The 9,985-nt window shown below is 42.0% G+C and overlaps 1 pseudogene across 1 annotated transcript; it reads right to left on the bottom strand.

Annotated features, from left to right (window-relative positions):
* Positions 1-1,350: 1,350 nt before the first annotated feature.
* On the bottom strand, positions 1,351-2,905 carry LOC309802050 (solute carrier family 25 member 36-like; annotated as a pseudogene). The gene is made up of 3 exons: positions 2,720-2,905; positions 1,655-2,488; positions 1,351-1,454 (listed from the first exon to the last, which is right to left on the bottom strand). The product of its transcript is annotated as a solute carrier family 25 member 36-like (transcript).
* Between the last annotated feature and the right edge of the window lie 7,080 nt (positions 2,906-9,985).

The following is a 9,985-nucleotide window of genomic DNA, read 5'->3' on the forward strand; positions in this document are numbered from 1 at the left end:
TGGAAATAATTCAAAGGTTCAAATTCTTTTTTTTTTTTTTTTTTTGGTACACAGGCCTCTCACTGTTGTGGCCTCTCCTGTTGCAGAACACAGGCTCCGGATGCGCAGGCTCAACGGCCATGGCTCACGAGCCCAACCGCTTGGCGGCATGTGGGATCCTCCCAGACCGGGGCACGAACCCGGTCCCCTGCATCGGCAGGTGGACTCTCAACCACTGCGCCACCAGGGAAGCCCTCAAATTCTTAATGTGAAACCAAATAGAGAAAGATTCAGAAGCAGTAAATTTTTTCCACTTTAAGAAGGTATGACAGGGGATAATTCAAGTTCATAATTAATAAGTCACTGAAAAGACATTGCATTCATTCATGTATCATTAGGTTAGAAAAGATAAGAGGACATGCTCAAGTCACTGAACTGGCCAAGAGTCAACATTTTACTGATTTATTGTGTCCCAGACTATTACCATTTGAGTTGATACTCAATAAAAAATTTGTGTTCAATTATGCTAAACATAAAGCACCTGTGAGCAGTGGAAACCAAAACATTTTAAAGCTAAAAATAAACACGTTTAGACACTACTTCATTTGTTGTCAAAAACGGTGACTACTGGGCCTCCCTGGTGGCGCAGTGGTTGAGAGTCCGCCTGCCGATGCAGGGGATACGGGTTCGTGCCCCGGTCTGGGAGGATCCCATATGCCGCGGAGCGGCTGGGCCCGTGAGCCATGGCCGCTGAGCCTGTGCGTCCGGAGCCTGTGCTCTGCAACGGGAGAGGCCACAGCGGTGAGAGGCCCGCGTACAGCAAAAAAAAAAAAAAAAAAAAAAACCGTGACTACTAATGCCAAATGATTAACTTTAAAATATAGTGCCAGATCCTCTCAAGGAAATGTAAAAATACTATTATCATTGTTATTTTTCAATTTTATAGGAATTATACAGAAGTTAGAAATTTATGACTGTCAATACCATCTTTGGAGAGTTATAGTATAGTATATAGTTACAGATGGCTTTGTCTAGAAGACTGGAAAAGTGCTCATGGAATAAACACTATACTCTGATTGCCATAAATCAACAAAATGCCAACTGTGTCCTGTGGACATGGCAGAGAAAATGGCAATTTTGAAGAAGGAGCGCTTCTAAAGGCTTTCTCTTGGAGGCAGCCAGGGGTTTTTTTCACATTACTAAAAGACTAAGTAATGTGTTTATGATTACTTTAATTCCTACAACCAAACTTCCACTTAGGTATAGTTCCGTGTTCCCACACTATTTTCCTTCTGTCCGCCAAGCTGGCTTCGGTACTCCATGGTCCACTGTATCTTTTGGTCTTCCCCCTTTATAGCAGCAGCCTGGTGGTTATCCGTTGAGCAGGTAGACCACTAATTCATAGGTGACCATCATAATGGCTGTGTTTGGAATCTGTCTCACCAGATGAGCTGTCAGACCACAGTAAAGAGACCCTGGTGGCACAGTGGTTGAGAGTCCGCCTGCCGATGCAGGGGACACGGGTTCGTGCCCCGGTCCAGGAGGGTCCCACATGCCGTGGAGCGGCTGGGCCCGTGAGTCATGGCCGCTGAGCCTGTGCGTCTGGAGCCTCTGCTCCGCGACGGGAGAGGCCACAGCAGTGAGAGGCCCGCGTACCACACACACACACACACACAAAAAGAGACAGACCCGTAGCCTTCTTCTTGAACAAGCAAAAGCAGTGTCTGAAAAAAGGATCTAATTTTTTTCCCTCTTCACGCAGTCTTGTTCTTACAGCTTCATGTGGATATGCTATAGTGTGGCACACATTTTTGAGGTGACGGCAGCTAGCATCATTCCCACAAAATCTGATGCTTCTTTTACAGACTCTTCTTCATTCTCCATCATAGAAGCAACCTTATATTCCAGTAGTTTTTACTTAATACTTTCATAAATAACAAAATGGATAACAGTCTCTGATATGCCAGCACATGAAGCAGACATGCCCCTATAAAATCCTCTAAGTCCATCTGTCTGATACACTTTACAGACACACTCAAAAGTGCCCATTCGCTTTTCCCCACAGCTCCTTGCATCAAGCTGTCACCGAGTCTTTATCAGCCAAATGGGGTTGGTCGCTGTGATTGCGGTAAAACGAGGTGTAAGTCAGTCCATATTTCTACAGGAAGTGACCTGCAGAGGGGGAGCATGAGATGACACAATCTCACTCTTTTCTCGGGAGAAATGTGCAGTAAATGCCTGCCATTGCAGCTGAAATCGTGTACCTGGGTAGAATCAGGATCAAATAAACCATTCAAATCTTCCGTGCAGTTTGAATAAGCAGCGAAGTACTGGAAGGGGCCACCCCCAGCAAATTGCGGCCTAATCCTCTAAACAGAGAACGAGGCCCTTCTTTTTCCAAGATCACCTTTAGACAACGGAGAGGTCCGGGAGACACTACTCGATGGACACTGGCTCCAGCCATGGTGTTCAGCTGAACTTCAGAGATGTGAAGTGTCACAGAAGATGACTGCAGCTGTGTTTTGTTTTGTTTTGGTTTGGTTTTTTTTGCGGTACGCGGGCCTCTCACTGTTGTGGCCTCTCCCGTTGCGGAGCACAGGCTCCAGACGCACAGGCCCTGCGGCCATGGCTCACGGGCCCAGCCACTCCGCGGCATGTGGGATCTTCCCAGACCGGGGCTCGAACCCGTGTCCCCTGCATTGGCAGGCGGACTCTCAACCACTGCGCCACCAGGGAAGCCCTGCAGCCGTGTTTTTACAACTTCCAGTGGACATGTCAGAATACCTCCCACTGTGCCACCACATCCTCCCGCGGCAAACAGACGCGCCTGCGTGGCCCTCTGGCTCATTCTCCCTCCCGCGTGTCCTCCGGGCGCTGAGGCGGGACCGCAGCTTCCGCCCCGGCCCAGGACTGGAGCCGCTCGGCGCCCCCGTGACGGCAACGGGAACTGACGGAGACGCGGCTGCAGAAGGCGACCTGAGGCGCCCTCCCCGCGGCGCTGCAGCCACGCCGCCTCCCACTCCGGCTCGGTTTTCATCACGCGCGCTGGAGGGCAACGCCGAAGTCTCTTCGTAATAGTGTTTTCAGCACTTTTATAGAGTATTTGTGTTTTACCCTCTAAGAATCATCTATTATATATTGCAAACGTGTAGGTGGTTAATAAATAGTAAGTTATCGACTTTTAACTCTAAGTTTTAGGAAGTGAGGTTTCTACCCTAGATATACTTGCATGTAATCTGTTTGCTAATGAAATAAAGGAAGGAGGTGGGCACTGAATGAAGTATACCACATGTCCATTCTTTGTTTCTTTAAGATGAATTGGGAGATTGGGATTGACATATATACACTATTGATACTATGTATAAATTAGATAACTACCGTATAGCACAGAGAACTCTACTCAGTGTTCTGTGGTGACCTAAATGGGAAGGAAATCCAAAAAAGAGGGGATATATGTATACGTATAGCGGATTTCACTTTGCTGTACAGTAGAAACTAACACAACATTGTAAAGCAAGTATACTCCAATAAAAATGAAAAAAAATAAAGACATGAATAGTTCAGCTCACTGAATAAATCTTTACCCTGAGAAAAATCTTTAGTAGGGAATTTTCAGGAAGTGCAGACTCTAGGGCACTGGAACCAATCCCTCTAATTATTTTCAAAACCACTGTAAACAAAATACTCTTGATTTGGAAATGATTCCCATTTCCTGGGGCTTTGTGTTCATGGCAATCAGTTAAAAAGTGAACGATGTAAATACACTGCGTTTTTGCTCCATCGTTTATGCATTTGAACATATATGTGACCGCAGATTGGAAATCATTGAATGAGTGGGTGCCATCAGTAAAAAGCATAGAAGATTATTTGTCAATATCAAAATGAATGAGCAATGACGAGCAGGGACTTTTTATAGGTGAGCAAATGGATTTTTTAAAAAAAGCTTGTATTTTATTATAAAGTGAATGGATGGGGTGGGGGGAGAGTTAGGATTTCTGACCATCTAATCAGATCTTCAGCCCTAAAACATAAACCCCCGGCCAGACCTGAGCTGGTGTCTCTGAGTCCATGTGCAGAACTGAAAAGCTCTCTGCCCCACATCCTGGGCTGCACTGGAGGAATTTTAGCTTAGTGGAAAAAGTGAATGATTGGAAATAGGCTTCTACAAACTTTTATTGTTCTGTGGGTAAACAGAGATAATCGGTCTTCAAAGGTCTTTCTGCCAGCCGGGAACTCAATTATAGTGTAGCTATAATTCCAGAAGTCTCTGCCCTGCACCTACATATTATTCTCTGCACAGATCTTTAACAGCTATTCATTAGTTCAAGAGACCTTTGCTGTTATATGAATCACTTTTTGGTGGGTACCGAGAAAGGTATTCATTCTACACAGCTGCTACTTTATTGCAACCCTTCCATGCTTCATTTAAATTACACTCTGACCTTTTGAAAATGGGACAGAGATTTCAAAAGTTTATTGGATATTCTCTGAAAAGCTGTTACGCTGTTTTGCTTCTTGATTTATAAGGTGTTCTTATTCTAAAATGCAGAAACTCACGCTTTAAATGTAGATACTCACACTTAAAAAGGAGATTAGCTATAAATAAACACCACACACACAATACCTTCAAGGGAAAGGAAGATAAAACCATCTGTGATGGCTTCGTGTGGGCAAGAAAAGCCGACAGAAGGGACCTGGGGTGGAGGGTTTATTCCATAAGACGTAGAAGAGAGACAGCAAGTCAGAGGGAGACCCCTTCTACACAGACTGTTCTTGGCTATCATTTTAAACAGAGGAGTAATGATCCTTGGATTCTAGAGAAGTCTCGGGGTGTAACGGAAAGAATATTATCATCAAACGACAATGTCTAGAGTACAGATATGATGCACAGAGAAAGGGTGAGATCAGTGTTGACTGGAGTTCTGGGGGGCCGGGGGGGAGCCTTTCAATGGGCAGTGGGCAAATACGGAGGGAGGGCATAAGCAAGTCATTAGCATATGGGAAGAAATGTTTTAATGCTATTTATACCAAAAAGATATGAAAGAAATGAATCTTTGGAGAATATTTAATGTACACATTTACATTTGATCTGCAGGTCAGGTGGTCATGTGGCTTGATGGTTTCTGAGTTAAGACCAGGCATTCTGCTGGGTCTTATTCTTCCTTTTGCTTCCTTTCTGCATGTTGAGGAGTCATCAGCTGATTCATGCCTGGGAAAGTGGTTTTATGCATTTACACATTTTAAATATATACACACTGCTATTTTTAAGATGGATAACCAACAAGGACTTACTGTATAGCACAGGGAACTTTGCTCAAAGTTATGTGGCAGCCTGGATGGGAGGGGAGTTTGGGGCAGAATGGATACATGTTTATGTATGGCTGAGTCCCTTTGCTGTGCACCTGAAACTATCACAACATTGTTAATTGGCTATACCCCAGTATAAAATAAAAAGTTTTTAAAAAGTAGTAGAATATTTAACATACTTCGTAAAGATAAGGAGTGACTGTGAATATCTTTTCTACCACCCAGAGGTTTGCTGCTTATTTTGTGGAAAACTTAAAACAGTTGGGAACGGAAAGATGAATTGCACGGTTTTTTGTTTGTTTGTTTGTTTTTTGCAAAAAGACAAGAGCTTCGAGTTGTGGGCATTTCCTATGATGAAAAGTGGCTGTCAGAGTGTGCTACCTAGCAATAATAGATGCACTTAATCCATCCTTCTGTGGCCAATGCAACTTAACATTGGAAAAAAAATAAGGGCTTTTGTCTAATGATTAATGACATTGAGCATCCTTTCATGTGTTCCTTGGCCATTTGTATGTCTTCTTTGGAGAAATGTCTATTTAGGTCTTCCGCCCATTTTTGGATTGGATTGTTTGTTTTTTTGATATTGAGCCGCATGAGCTGCTTGTATATTTTGGAGATTATCCTTTGTCAGTTGCTTCATTTGCAAATATTTTCTCCCATTCTAAGGGTTGTCTTTTCGTTGGTGGGAACGTAAATTGATACAGCCACTATGGAGAACAGTATGGAGGTTCCTTAAAAAACTAAAAATAGAACTACCATACGACCCAGCAATCCCACTACTGGGCATATACCCTGAGAAACCATAATTCAAAGAGTCATGTACCACAATGTTCACTGCAGCTCTATTTACGATAGCCAGGACATGGAAGCAACCTAAATGTCCATCAACAGATGTATGGATAAAGAAGATGTGGCACATATATACAATGGAATATTACTCAACCATAAAAAGAAATGAAATTGAGTTATTTGCAGTGAGATGGATGGACCTAGAGTCTGTCCTACAGAGTGAAGTAAGTCAGAAAGAGAAAAAGACCATATGCTAACACATATATATGGAATCTAAAAAACAACAACAAAAAAATGGTTCTGATGAACCTAGAGTCAGGACAGGAATAAAGATGCATACGTAGAGAATGGACTTAAGGACACGGGGAGGGGGAAGGGTAAGCTGGGATGAAGCGAGAGAGTAGCATTGACATATATACACTACCAAATGTAAAATAGATAGCTAGTGGGAAGCAGCTGCATTGCACAGGGAGATCAGCTCAGTGCTTTGTGACCAACTAGAGGGGTGGGATGGGGGGTTGGGAGGGAGACACAAGAGGGAGGGGATATGGGGATATATGTATATGTATAGCTGATTCACTTTGTTATACAGCAGAAAGTAACACAACATTGTAAAGCAATTATATTCCAATAAAGACATTAAAAAAAAAGAGCTTTTGGAAAGAAGCTAGTGCTATGGAGAAAGCATTTTGAACATGGGTCTTGGGAAATGTTACTATCATTATGTGACTTTTCTGAGGAAAATGGTTTAAATGAATCACTTACAGAGACTTTCATATTTTTATACTTAAAAAACTTGGAAACAATGTTTAAACAGAAGAGTTTCAGAGCATTTTGAGCCAATTTGTTGAAAATAAAAAAATGTAGCACCTTCCGGTTAGTAAATGAAAACATTTGCAAAGAGAGAAATGTATTAGCTGAATTTCAACAAATTTTTGTGTGCTTGAAGGAAGGGACTGAAAACAGAAGATTCAGGGAACAAAAAATGACTTCCTCCACCTGGGTTACAACAGCCATTAAGACTGCATTGAGGAATAGGCTGAATTTAGTAAATTGTAAATTTTGTAAATTGAATTACAATAAACTGTAGGTTGTTCAATCACAAATGTTTAATCAAAATTTTCAAAAATAATGATGTTCAATTACATTATGGTCCCTAGAATATTAATAATAATTGCTTATAAAGACCACAATTTTGTACCTTCAACAAATAATCCATTATTAAATTTTAGTTCATCCTTTGCAAACTTGTATCTGTATCTATTTTGTAATATACATGGGATATTTACAAGTCAATACATGTATTTACATGGGACAATATACATGTAACGTGTATGATATATATGAGGATAGTACAACATGTATACACATATATTTTATAAGTAACTTGTATATGTGCATATCTTTATAATTTACAAGGAAAATATATACATACTTTGAGAGTATGTGCTCGAAACCATTTTTTTGTTCAACGTTTAGAGACCATGGGTATAGAGGAAAGAATATTTATGGCGGATTTAGAAGACCCAAGTCCTAGTTCAAGTTCTGCCCTTAATACGTGGTACCTCATACAAGTCAGAGCTGATGGGTGAAGAGCAGAGCTGTCCTGCAGAGTTTGAGAGGATTGGGGGAAATATGATTATGTGTGTTCATTGCCTGGCATAAAGCAGACTAGAGCCTCTGTAACTCGTGGTGGCCAATGGAGGGGACACTGAGACCACTTGGCCCATCACTTAATTATCCAGGTGAGGACATGGCAGGAAGAGGGAAGGATGGATTTGCTCCATCTCTTAGGGCAAGTGCTGGCAGGGCCACCACTGAACTCCACCTGTGAGCTCTTTTGAGATTTCATGTTAGTCCTGGTGACAACTTCTAATGATGAATTTCTTATAACAACATTTCCTCCAAGGGTCGGCTCTTACGGTAACACAGAGGAGGGCTATGAAATCTATATGTAAACTTACCATCTATATGAGTTAGCTTTTCATATTAAAAGACCACCAGGTTGACATTTCTTGATTTTAATTTCTTCTTCCCACCACCTTTAATTCCCCAGGATGGAAGCATTCTGGGGAGACCAGAAGAACAAATGGTGGGACCTCCAAAGTTCTGGCAGGCTCCAGACAGTATCAGAAACTAGGAAGAGAGTGAGGCATGTGCTTATTGATTAGAAAGGGCCAGGGCTAAAGATAAGACTAGTTTGAATCAGTGACTCTGAACTTTTGGGGTGTCTTCTGTTCCTCTGAGAATCTGATGAAATATATGGGTCATGTCCCTAGAAGACACACATATGAACGTGCACATGATATTTTACATAAGATTCCAGGAAATCACGCAACTTCTGGAGTCTACCCATTGACCTCATTTTCTGTAAGTTCCAGCTCTGATACTCTGTCCATTTATAAATATTGAGAAGAGGAAATTCCTTTCCTAAGGTTTGACTGTTCACACCCTCATGCCAACATCACCCATTTGTACATGTTCCCCCTTTAATTAGGTTTGGTGGCCTTGGTGATAAAATCAAATGCGTTTCAAAGGTGTTCTTAATTTCTACCTGGATCAATTCATCCCGCCAACACCTGGGCAAGGGTTTCTGAAAGCATATGGCGCTCACATTAGCATTTCTACTTTATTACTCCTTTATGCAATCTTTTTTAAAAATGTATTTTATTTTTTATTATTATTACTTTTTTGCGGTACGCAGGCCTCTCACTGTTGTGGCCTCTCCCGTTGCAGAGCATAGGCTCCGGACTCACAGGCTCAGTGGCCATGGCTCACAGGCCCAGCCGCTCCACGGCATGTGGGATCTTCCCGGACCGGGGCACGAACCCGTGTCCCCTGCATCGGCAGGTGGACTCTCAACCACTGCGCCACCAGGGAAGCCCTAAAAATGTATTTTATTGAAGTGTAGTTGATTTACAATGCTGTGTTTCCTTTCCACAATCTTGATCATGACTCTTCCAAAATGTTTCCTTCTTGAAATCTGGCAATGAGACTTCTTTGTCAAATTTGGTGTAATTGAAGCAGGCAACATCACTTCAGAGTACACCTGTTCAGAAAGACACGTGGTGTTGAAATTTTTTTATAACTAATGGAAGAGGTTTAACATTTAAGCACTGCTTACCCCGTACCAGACCCTGTGCTAGGGGTGTCTGTTGAATCCCATCATTATTTCTTGTAATGTGACTATTAGGTTTGATGTTACTGCTTTTATTTTAGAGATGCAGAAATTAAAGAGAATTTGAGTAATTAAGGAGCAAATTAGATGCTCAGACTCCTAGATTACAATTCTAGAATTACCCCTCTCAGTGTAGTTCTGATAGGACTTCAAACCCATCACTGAACCTTCTCTTTGCGTTTCTCCATCTGTAAATTTTGTCTGTCTGCCACTGACTTTGTATACTTACACAGATGAGTGATTAAAGAGAGGAGGTTTTGACTTTGGCAATACCATCTGTTATTCTGACACAGATCTGAGTTTTACTTATTAGTCAGCAAAATTTTTCTCCAGTCCCTCAGCCTCCAACTGAAGTTTTAGGCGTGATGCCCTTCCCAGAAGGGAACATTTGTAGCCCTGAGGAAGTCTAATTGGAACCAGCCCCCAAAGTCATGGAAAAGCCATTCCTGCTCCAAATCCGAAGAAGGAAGTCAACGTGAAAAACCCATTTAGAGAAGGGTCTCCAAGTTTATTTGGAAACTTCAGAGGGCTGTGTGGTCTGTCTGGAGTGTGGTCAGCTAACAGCACAAAACCCTTAAAATTGCTCTGTCGTCGGCCAACAAAGCTGAGGGAAAACAGTAAACATGTCTTAACTTCAAACTTATGCTGGCAAGTTTTAGTCATTTCATTATTAGTTAAAGAAAGGTTATGTGCGTTTACATGCATGTGTTTCTCTGCTTATGAACCTTGGAA

Source organism: Mesoplodon mirus, assembly GCF_964341445.2.
Source record: "Mesoplodon mirus genome assembly, chromosome: 4".
In the NCBI taxonomy this organism is placed as follows: Eukaryota; Metazoa; Chordata; class Mammalia; order Artiodactyla; family Ziphiidae; genus Mesoplodon; species Mesoplodon mirus.